Consider the following 10,170-nt stretch of genomic DNA (forward strand, 5'->3'; position numbering starts at 1 on the left):
GAAAACGTTATGAATTAAATGGGCGCACTAGCTCAGGGGCAAGGATGAGAAGACAGGAGGGGACAGGAAAGCCCGTAACCGGGAACCCAAAGTCGCAAAGGGGAGAGTGTTGACATGTCGTTGGGGTTGGCAACGAATGTCACAAAACAATATATGCATTAATTGTTTAGTGAGAAATTAATTTGCTCTGTAAACCTTCATCTAAAGTACAATAAAAAAAAGAAAACTCTATGGCTCGCTTCAGTCGTTCCCTTGTCCCAAGAGGAAGTAGCTGCTGCTTGGCCCAAGGATCGTTAACTTGAATTAATGGATACAGAACTTCAGTGTTTCACGAGCATGTGGAAATCTGTATTTTACAACATGAATCTCCTGAGTTTTTAATGTTGGCAACCAAGTCAAGATTTTAAAACACTGTTCAGGCTAAGCACAACACACCTGCGGGCCAAATTTAGCCCAGGGGTCACCAGTTTGCAACCTCTAATTGCGTTGTTCTATTGGTAAACATTTAGGTTAGTTTCGGTGTTTACTATTACAAACAAAGCTGCAGTGGAAGTAACTGCGTGAGCTTCATTCCACACAAATAGGATCATTTTTCTAGGGCAGTTACAAGGAAGTAGAATTTCTGTACCAAAAAATATACAGGCATTTTAATTTTTAATCAATACTATTAAATTGCCCTTCAACTAAAAATGTATGAGAGAGCCTGTTTCTCCAAACACTTGCCAACATTTAGGTGAAATGGCATTTTATTTCTTTATTAGCAAACACCCATATAGTACTTACTGTATTCCAGGCACTGTCCTAAGTACTTAAAAAATTTAAACTAATTAAAAAGAAAATAACAAATGTTGGAGACGTTGTGGGGAGATTGGAACTGCTGGTGCGAATGTTTTCCACTCTGGAAAATATGGCACCTCCTTAAAAACCCATAAATAGAAATACCATATAATCCAGAAATCTCACTCCTAGGAATACACGCTAGAGAAATAAGAGCCATCACACGAATGGACATATGCACACCCATGTTCATTGCAGCATTATTCACAATAGCAAAAAGATGGAAACAACCTAAGTGCGCATCAACAGATGAATGGATAAACAAACTATGGTATATACACACAATGGAATACTACGCCATGATAAAGAAAAATGATGAATCTACGAAACATCTCATAACATGGATGTATCTGGAGGACATTATGCTGAGTGAAATAAGTCAACCACAAAAGGACAGATACTGTATGAGATTACTATTATAAAAACCCAAGAAAAGGTTTATACACAGAAAAAAACAATCTTTGATGGTTATGCCGAAGGGGAGGGTAAACCACTAACTAGGTAGTAGACAAGTGTTAACTCTGATGAAGGGAAAGACAACACACAATTTAGGGAGAGTCAAGACAACATAACCAAGGCAGTCGTAGTAGCTTCACAGACACATTCAAACCCCCTTGAGGGGCTGAGGGCTGGGGACCATGGTCTTGGGGAACGTCTAGGTCAATTGGCATAACATACTTCATAAAGAAAATGTTTTATATCCTACTTTGGTAAGTAGTGTCTGGGGTCTTAAAGATGGCAAGTGGACATTTGACATAAATCTATTGGTCCCATCACGTTTGGAGCAAAGGAGAATGAAGAAAACCAAAAGCACAAGGAAAATATTAGTCCAAAGGGCTAATAGAGCACGTGAACCACAGCTTCTACCAGCTTGAGCCCAGAAGAACTAGACAGTGCGCAGCTACCACCACCGACCATTCTGATGGAGATTACAACAGAGGGCCCTGGACAGAGCAGGAGAAAAATATAGAACAAAATTCAAATTCACACAAAAAAGTCCAGACTTACTGGCCTGGCAGAGACTGGAGGAACCCCTGGGATGTGGCCCCTGGGCACCCTGCTAACTCAGAACTGAAGCCACTCCTGAAGTCCACCTTTCAGCCGAGGATTAGACAGGACTATAAAACAAACAAAACACGTGAGGAAAGTGCTTCTTAGTTCAATCAAGTATATGAGACCAAATGAGCAGCGCTTCCCCGAAAGCAAAGACAGGATGGCAGGAAGAGACAGAAAAGCTGGACGAATGGACACTGAGAACCCAGAGTGGAAAGAGAAAGGGGAAGAATTGCAACTCATTTCCTAAAGCTATTTGTGTATAAAATTTCTGGATGAAAAACTATAAAAATGAAACAATGTTTTCTGTATAGGAACAGCAAGTCCACACCCTTGGTCTACCAGCTGCACTTGGAGATGTCCTTCTCCACCTCCCGCCTTGGTCGAGACTTCACGGTCGAGACTTCGGACAGACCTATCAAAAAAAAAAAAAGACATGGATAAATATTTATCAGGGCATAAAAGAAGTTTAGAGGGCTGACATCTATTTACGTCTATTATTGTGAACCTGTTCAACCAAGTGAGGTGCTATCAGGAGTCTCAGCTGAAATATTTTTCTCTGTAATATTAAAAAATTCCCCCAAGCAAATAATGAAATTGCTCTTAAGTGTCTAGAAAAAAATTTAAATATTCCTCATTTCATCCTTATAGTAATCCTAAGGGGTAGGCATTATTATTTTGCCACTTTTATAGATGGAGAAAGTGAGGCATAGGGAAGTTAAATAATTTTCCCAGGGTCATAGAGTGAGACAGTATGAGAGCCAGATGCAAACCCAGATAGCTGGGTTTCAGGATCAGTGCTTTTCATTACTGGGCTATGCCGGTTTAATTACAGTAGGCCAATTTCTAGTGAGGTTGAACTTCTTACGTGTTTATCCGCCAATTGTTTTTCCTCTACTGCCAATTGCCTCTCCCACGTGTCTGTCAGTTTGTCGTACCGTGGGGGCTTGTGTGTTGCTGTGATGCTGGAAGCTATGCCACCGGTATTCAGATACCAGCAGGGTCACCCATGGAGGACAGGTTTCAGCTGAGCTTCCAGACTAAGACAGACTAGGAAGAAGGACCTGGCAGTCTACTTCTGAAAAGCATTAGCCAGTGAATAGCAGCGGAACATTGTCTGATACAGTGCTGGAAGATGAGCCCCCCGGGGTTGGAAGGCACTCAAAAGATGACTGGGGAAGAGCCGCCCCCTCAAAGTAGAGTCAACCTTAATTAAAAGAGGAAGACCCTCAACGAGGTGGATTGACACAGTGGCTGCAACGATGGGCTCAAGCATAACAACGTTTGTGAGGATGGCACACGACCGGGCAGTGTTTCATTCTGTTATGCATAGAGTCGCTATGAGTCGGAACCGACTTGACGGCACCTAACAACAACAACAACAGCCAATTGCCTATTAATATTTTTGTCCATTTTTATTTGGGTTGGAAACCCTGGTGGCATAGTGGTTAAGTGCTACGGCTGCCAACCAAAGGGTTGGCAGTTCAAATCTGCCAGGCGCTCCTTGGAAACTCTATGAGGCAGTTCTACTCTGTCCTATTGGGTCACTATGAGTCGGAATCAACTCGACGGCACTGGGTTTGGTTTTGATTTTATTTGGGTTGTTTGACATTATCTTGTGGCTTTGCAGTACTTATTTACATATTTTGTGGATTAGTTAAGGTACAGCCTAAGCTGCTTCTCTTAGTTTGGGTTCCCCCAAAAGTAGACCCTGAAACAAGGATTTGGTACAAGTAGCTTATTTTAGGAGATGGTCTCAGGAAACACAGTGATGGAACTGCAGAAGCAAGAGATAAAGGGCTGGAAAGCCACCAAAGCTGATGTTGATGAGCAGAATGCGACTGTGGGCATCTGGATGCTGTTCCACTGGGGGTCCTCTGAAAAGGCCCACAGAACAGGCCTCAGAATTGTCCCATGAGGGGCAAGGGAGCTGGAGTAGTCACCCAACCACTCCTAGGGCAAGAACTCCCGACCCCTCCTGGCCCGCCCCCGACAGGCCAGCACAACCCATGCGCAGGAACGCCCTTGTCTTAGTTTCCTTCTTAGTTTCCGAGGGCTGCTCTAACACAAATACCACAAGTGGGTCACTTTAAAGAATCAAAATTTATTTTCTACTCTGACACACTTAAGGCTGTCATGAGTTCTGGAAGGCTGAAATTCCAAATCAGGGTCTCGGCTCTGTCGATTTCTTCCTTGTTGGTATCCCTGGGTGTTCTTGGCTTGTAGACAATTCTCCCGCGGCATCTGTCTTCCCAAGTATGTGCTCACTTCTTTGTCTAATCTGCTTTTTTATTTATTTTTTTAATGGGATGAAATTATACCCAACAAAACGTACACCATCTCAACAATTTCTACATGTATCATTCAGTGACATTGACTACATTCTTCAAGTTGTGCAACCATTCTCAATATTCTTTTCCAAATCATTCTACCACCAATAACATCAACTCAGTGTCCCCTAAGCAACAACTGCCCCTTCCCCCTCCCCCCTGCTCCTGGTAACCACTCGTTATGGACTGAATTGTGTCCCCCAAAAATGTGTGTCAACTTGGCTAGGCCATGATTCCCAGTATTGTGTGGTTGTCTTCCATTTTGTGATCTGATGTGATTATCCTATATGTTGTAAATCCTAACCTTTATGATGTTAATGAGGCAGGATTGGAGACAGTTATGTTAACGAGGCAGGACTCAATCTACAGGATTAGGTCTTATCTTGAGTCAATCTCTTTTAAGAAATAAAAGAGAGAAGTAAGCAGAAAGGAGAGGGATCTCATACCACCAAGAAAGAAGCGTGTCCTTTGGACCCAGGATCCCTGTGCTGAGAAGCTCCTACACCAGGGGAAGATTGATAACAGGCCTTTCTCCCAGAAATGACACAGAGACAAAGACTGGAGCTTGGGTCCTGAACTCCAACTTCTAGCGTCCTAGACTGTGAGAGAATAAATTTCTGTTTGTTAAAGCCATCCGCTGGTGGCATTTCTGTTATAGTAGCACTAGATAACTAAGACACCACTAATAATCTTTGGTTTCTATACATTTGCTTATTTCTTATAAGTGAGATCATGCAGTATTCGTCCTTTTGCGACTGTCGCATATCTTTTAACTTGGTTTATGGTGTCATCACACAGAGGTTTTAAATTCTGATGTAGTCAAATCTTTACCAGCCTTTTATTTTGTGGCTTTTGTGTTTTATGTCTTGTTTAACAAGATATTCTTTGAGCCAATATTACAAATGCATATATAATATATGCATACACACACACCAAAGTATATTCCAGAATATTTTCTTCTAGTTGATTTACGTTTTTATCTCCACTTCATCTGGAATTTTTTCCTGTGATGACCAAAATCGTTTCAGGAGGGAAAGGAGACATTTAAAGTATTTCACCAAGACACTATCTATTAAATTCTCAACTGTCTTCCAACGCACTTCCTGCTTTTCATGACAATCTGCTGCATACAAATGGCATAGGTGGACACCGAACTACCCTAGGTGTCTCCTAGAGACCCTATAGGACAGAGTAGAACTGCCCCATGGAGTTTCCAAGGAGCGCCTGATGGATTTGAACTGCTGACCCTTGAATTAGCAGCTGTAGCACTTAACCACTACCCCACCAGGGTTTCCGGTGTCTGCCACACCTCTCCCTAAATGCTGTTTGGATCAGAAAGAACCCACCCCAGCTCCAGGGGTGGGCCTTAATTGGTCTTAGCCAATCAGGATAATACTGCCCTTCCTATTACAATAAGTTTTCGAAACAAACGCAACCTCTACCCCTGCGGGTGAGCCAATTCGAATGAAGCTAGGATTCTCCTTCAAAGGTTGTAAGAGAGGATGCCACCTCTCTCCCTGGGAGAGTAAAGATCTTTAAAGGAGAAGCCTGTGACTTCACTTCCCTCATCCAGGGCCATAAGGAAAGCCAGCCTGAGGACAACGCTAACACATGGGAGGGGACAGAACGAACAGTCACAGAAGTGGAGCCAGAGCTCTGACTGAGCTGTACCTGAAGCCTGTACCACACACAGCTGGACATTTTAGTCCAATGAGCTAGAAATCCCCTCTATTGTGTAAACCATGCTGAGTTACGTTTTACGGGACTTCCAACTGAAACATCCTAACTGTGACGGAAACACGTACTCCTTCAGCTCGTCTCCTCCCACCTCATGTTCCTCTTTCTAAACTCATGTTAAATGTTATAAAAATAGATAACAGCAAAGAAAAAAGACTCTGTATCTTACTATCTTAACTGCTACTTCATTATTGTGTATTCATAGATAGATACGTATGTGTGAATTGTATATTCATGTAAATGTTTAAAAAAAAAAAAAGCCCATTGCCCTTATATCCACTCATAAAGATCCTATAGGACAGAGTAGAACTGCCCCATAAGGTTTCCAAGGCTCTAGGTTTCCAAGGCTCTAGATCTTTACCGAAGCAGACTGCCACATCTATCTTCTCCCGCGGAGTGGCTGATGAGTTCAAACCACTGACCTTACAATTGGCAGCCAAGCGCTTAATCACTGCGCCATCAGGTCTCTCCTCGATCAGTCTAGATATTTTTAATTATTACCCAGGGAAATAATACAATGAACTTAGCCTTCTCTTATATTGGACAGTTGTATTATTTCCTACTTTTCAGTATTATAGTTTTTCAATTAACACCTTCATAGCTTTTTTTTTTTTTTAGTTTAATTATTTTCTCAGGATAAATCTCTCAGAGGTTGGTCAGTTACTGAAACTGATGTGAGTCTGGCATTTTATTTCTCTCTCTGTTCTTCAAAAACCTCCAAGTACAGACCTTGACGCTTGTATTTTGTAAATGGCACAGGAAGAAACATGCTACGTAAGCCGAAAACCAAGAATTTAATTCCAGTGTGAGACAAAGGATTGTATCGCTTGTGAAACATGCAACAAATAACCTTTCCTTGGAGCTTTTCTAAACCTTCCTGTTGGCCCTGAAACTAGACCTGGGATATCAGTGTTTTACCTGCTACAAGATCAGTTGACAGGATCAACCCCTTCTACACCAGGATCTCCCGTCCCCACTGGAATGACTGAGGCAATACTTGGGAAATGGAATACAGGACTTCATTGCAAGAGAAACTCTTGCAATGGACAAATAGCACACGATGCTTGTTTACGACCAGTGGTTTGTTGGTTGTGAGGAATTTTACAATGGAGAAATCAAGAAAAAAAAGGAAGGTAACAGAAGAATTTTCTGTTGGAGGGCAATGACTCGGTCTGTGTTTCCTAACTATTATAGTTGTATCAGCAGCAACTATTTAATGCCTGGGTGCTCAGTACAAACATGTTACATGAATGATGATGAGTTATAATGGAAGAAAATTATATCCTAGATATGACTGAAACAGAATTCCTCTGGCCAGTAGGTGGGGCCACAAGGTGTCACTGCTAGGCAGCTCCAAGCACAAAGTATATTAGGTCAACTTACACCTCCAAATTTCGCTCTGTTTTTGCTACTGTGATTTCTGCCCCTTAAAGCAACTGTGCTCAGGCTGAGCACCATGTAAAGGGGGGTTGTCAGGGCGGAATCTCCATTTTCTTTTTTTTTTAATTTTTTTTTGTTGTTGAAAATATATACAGCTAAACATACACCAGTTAAACAATTTCTACATGTACAATTCAGTGACATTGATTTCATTCTTCAAGTTATGCAACCATTCTCACCCCCCTTTTCTGAATTATTCCTCCCCCATTAACATAAACTCACTGCCCCCTAAGTTTCCTACCTTTCAAGTTGCGATTGTCAATTTGATCACATGTAGATAGTTCTTCAACAGACCACAATGCCCAAGGCAGACATTCTTTACTAATTAAGCTAAACTATTGTTTGGTTTAAAGAAGACTTCAGGGGTTATTTTTGGTTTAAGGTTTAAAGAGTGCCTCTGGGCAATAGTTTCAGGGTTCATCAAAGTCTGGGTTCCATGAGAATTTGAAATTCTGCTCTATATTTTCCCCCTTTTGATCAGGATTCTTCTATGGAATCTTTGATCAAAATGTTCACCAATGTCAGTCAGGCACCATCCAGTTCTGGTCTCACAGCAAAGGAGGCAATGGTTCCATGGAGCCAATTAGCCACACATTCCATTTCCTCCTCCTTAGACTCACCATTTTCTGCCTCAGTTCTGACCTCTTCTTAGCCAGTTAACCAAGCACTGCTGAGCTCTTCTCACCCCAAGTGCTCTGTTGCTCCGGCTCACAACTCTAAAATTCACCTTCACCTCTCTTCTCTCTTGGATCAGGGCTGCCAGACAGAATGCGGGCATTCTCTCTTATACAAAAAAAAGTCCTCATTATTTATCTGAAATTCAAGTTAACTAAGTGTCTTGTATTTTTATTTGTTAAATCTGAGGATCCTACCTGAAAATACCGTCTTAATGTCTCAAAACAGAGATTCTAGTTTTCTGCCTTATTAAGGCCAGGATAGTTGGATAATAAAAAAGTAAGACAGAAGAACTGACGTGTTGTAACTGTGGTGTTGGCAAAGAATGTTGATTATACCAGGGACCGCCAAAGAACGCACAAATCGGTCTTAGAAGAATTACAACCAGAATGTTTCTTAGAAGTAAGAATGGTGAGACTTAACTCACTTTGGATACTTCATCCAGAGACACCAATCACTAGAAAAGGACATCATGTTTGGTAAAGTAGATGGCCAGTGAAAACGAGGGAAACCCTCCATGAGATGGACAGGCACAATAGCCCAATAATGGACTCAAGGATCACGAATATGGCATAAGACCAGGCAAGATTTCATTCTGTTATACATAAGGTTATCATAAATCAGAGCCAACTCGACAGCAGCTAACAACAACTAAGGCCAGGAATGAGTTCTGCATCTGGAACCTGGTTATCCTTTGGCTAGCAGTGCTGGGCTAGAGGAGCATCCAGACCTGGACGTTGAGTTGGGATGACCCATGAGACATTTCCACAAAAGAGAAGTCAGCTGACAACCTGGAGAAAAGGCCGAAAAGCAAGAGATAATGAGCTGACTGAGGGAGGGTGGTCCACTCACTCATATAAAGTATGAATAATGGGTGCTTCACTTGTTTGTTTTACAAGTTACGCAGACAGAGGCTGAAAAAAGACAAAGGAAAACATTGCAAAGGCTGTGCTCAGAGACTTGGGGAAGAAAGGAATGGAAACTTCTGTTTAGTGTGCCAGAGTCAATGACTTTATTATTAACACTGTCAAGATCAAGTGAGTCGGGACTGACGCGGGCTCTGCTAAGGACAGAAATGAGTGTAACTCCAGAATGAAGACATTGAATGGGAGGCCACATGGCAGTTAAGAATGTGAGCTCAGGAATCAGACTGCCTGGGTTTCCATCCAGACTCCACTTCTTCTAGCTGTATGGTTTTGAGCAAGTGACTTAATGGCATGTATTGAATTGTGTCACTAAAAATATGTGTTGTGAATCTTAACCCCTGTGCCTGCTGCAAAAGTCTTCTTTAAAGTGTCAAAAAAGCAAAGATGTCACTTTGAGGACTAAGATATGCCTGACCCAAGCCATGGTATTTTCAATCACCTTGTAAGCATGCAAAAGCTGGACAATGAGTAAGGAAGACTGAAGAAGAACTGGCACCTTTGAATTATGGTGTTGGCAGAAGATATTGAATATATCGTGGACTGCCAGAAGAACAAACAAATCTGTCTTGGAAGTACAGCCAGAATGCTCCTTAGAAGGGAAGATGGCAAGATTTTGTCTTATGTACTTTGGACATATTATCAGGAGGGACCAGTCCCTGGAGAAGCACGTCATGCTTGGTAAAGTAGAGGGTCAGCGAAAGAGAGGAAGACCCTCAACAAGATGGATTAATGCAGTGGCTGCAACAATGGGCTCGAGCATAACAACGATTGCGAGGATGGCGCAGAACCAGGCAGTGTTTTGTTCTGTTGTGCATAGGGTCACTATGAGTCAGAACTGACTCCACAGCAGCTGACAACAATGGGCTATGATCCCATTTTGGAGTGGGCTTTAATCCTCACAACAGTTTAATCCAGCTACAGATGGGCCTTCATGCTCCCACAATCACGTCCAATGAAGTGAGAAAGGAGGTCTGTTATGAACTGAATCATGTCCCCCCAAAAAGATATGTCAAAGTCTTAACCTCGATACCTGTGAATGTAACCCTGTATGGAAGAGGGTCTTCGAAGATGTCATCAGGTAGGTTAACGTGAGATCAAACCCTATATGGTAAGTGGGTCCTAATCCTATATGACCGGTGTCATTATAACAGAGGGGGAGAGATACAGACAGG

The sequence above is a fragment of the Loxodonta africana genome, chromosome 12, assembly GCF_030014295.1.
Source record: "Loxodonta africana isolate mLoxAfr1 chromosome 12, mLoxAfr1.hap2, whole genome shotgun sequence".
Taxonomy (NCBI): Eukaryota; Metazoa; Chordata; class Mammalia; order Proboscidea; family Elephantidae; genus Loxodonta; species Loxodonta africana.